Source organism: Triticum urartu, unplaced genomic scaffold, assembly GCF_003073215.2.
Source record: "Triticum urartu cultivar G1812 unplaced genomic scaffold, Tu2.1 TuUngrouped_contig_6870, whole genome shotgun sequence".
NCBI lineage: Eukaryota > Viridiplantae > Streptophyta > Magnoliopsida > Poales > Poaceae > Triticum > Triticum urartu.
Genome location: NW_024117666.1, coordinates 12,084 through 13,896, shown reverse-complemented (window position 1 = coordinate 13,896; position 1,813 = coordinate 12,084). Strand labels below are relative to the sequence as shown.

Sequence of the window (1,813 nt, the reverse complement as noted above, 5' to 3'; positions counted from 1 at the left end):
GCGGCCATCGTCTCCCTCATGCTGCGTCCACGCGCGGTGTATCTCGTCGACTACGCCGGCTTCCGTACCCCGTCTAATTGCCGGGTACCCTTCGCCACATTTCTGGAGCATGCCAGACAACTGCCTGAGTTCAACGAGCGCAGCATCCGGTTCATGACGCGGTTGCTGGAGCGCTCAGGTCTCGGGAACGAGACTTGCCTGCCCCCGACGCACCACTACATCGGGACGCACAAATATTGCACCGTCGATGCCGCCCGCGCCGAGTTCGAGCTCGTGGCTTTCTCAGCCATCGATGACCTGCTCGCCAAGACCGGCATCGCCCCGGACGCTATCGACATAGTCATCGTCAACTGCAGCTTGTTCTGTCCCACTCCGTCTTTGGTCGACATAATCATAAACAAGTACAAGCTGCGGAGCGACGTCCGCAGCATGCACCTCTCCGGCATGGGATGTAGCGCGGGGATGATCTCCGTGGGGCTCGCCCGGAACCTCCTGCAGGTTGCTCCCGGGGCGCGCACGCGCTGGTCGTCTCTACAGAGACCGTCACGCCGAACTACTACTTCGGGACCGAGCGCGCAATGCTCCTGCCTAACTGCCTGTTCCGCATAGGCGGAGCGGCCGCGCTGCTGTCGACATCGTCGGCAAAGGCCCGGTTCCGCCTAAAGCATGTGGTGCGGACGCTCACCGGCGCCGACGACAGTTCGTTCCGGTGTGTGTTCCAGGAGGAGGACGGAGAGGGCTACCGCGGGATCAACCTCAACAAGGATCTGATGAACATCGCCGGCAACTCGCTCAAAGCCAACATCACCGCAATGGGGCCACTCGTCCTGCCGACCAGGGAGCAGCTCATGTTCGCCTTCTCCTTCATCGCACGGAAGGTGATCGGCAAGAGAGTGAAGCCGTACATCCCCGACTTCCGCACCGCGTTTGAGCACTTCTGCATCCATGCCGGTGGCCGCGCGGTCATTGACGAGCTGCAGAAGAGCCTTAGCCTTTCCGACGAGCAGGTGGAGGCATCACGCATGACACTGCACCGGTTTGGAAACACGTCGAGCAGCTCGCTGTGGTACGAGCTGGCCTACATAGAGGCCAAGGGCCGCATGCGCAAGGGCGACCGCGTGTGGATGATCGGCTTCGGATCTGGATTCAAGTGCAACAGTGCGGCGTGGGAGTGCATTGAGCCTGCGCGCAACGCCCATGGGCCGTGGGCAACGTCCATCCACAGATATCCGCTGGATGTTCCTGACGTTCTGAAGCATTAATTGCTGGCTATGAAAGCGAATACAATAAGCTTATATAAGCGGGCCACAAGAGATAAAATACGAGTATTATATTTCTGCTGACATAGAAGGAAGAGAAAAGATAAGAGAAGAGGAGCCGGCTACAGAATAAAAGCCAGCTGCAACACGTACTCCTAAGCACCATGTGAGAGTGAGACATGGGCCATGCATTAATAAACTAGCATATCTTAACATCTACTCCTTCCGTCCCTAGTGTCAAAAAATGTCATATATTATAGGACGGAGGGAGTAACTATTATATGTGCCGACTATAACCTTGGCTATAGATAACATGTCATCATATAGCCATCAGCTGGGTTGTACTAACTATGCTCCGAGTGTGCATGTTTAATAAGGGGCTATAAGTACAGAAGTTGCTAAATGAAGTTTGAGCTCAATGGACCCCTTAATTTTAAGAAAAAATAAATAAATAATTTAGGTTGTAAAAAAATCTGAAGAAAACTACAAACATACTTATAGATGTATATACTACACTCCCTTGATTTCATAATAAGTGTCATTGTTTTAGTTAA

The 1,813-nt window shown here is 53.6% G+C and overlaps 1 pseudogene; it reads left to right on the top strand.

Annotated features, from left to right (window-relative positions):
• Positions 1-6: 6 nt before the first annotated feature.
• Positions 7-1,333, top strand: LOC125531191 (annotated as a pseudogene).
• The last annotated feature ends 480 nt before the right edge of the window (positions 1,334-1,813 follow it).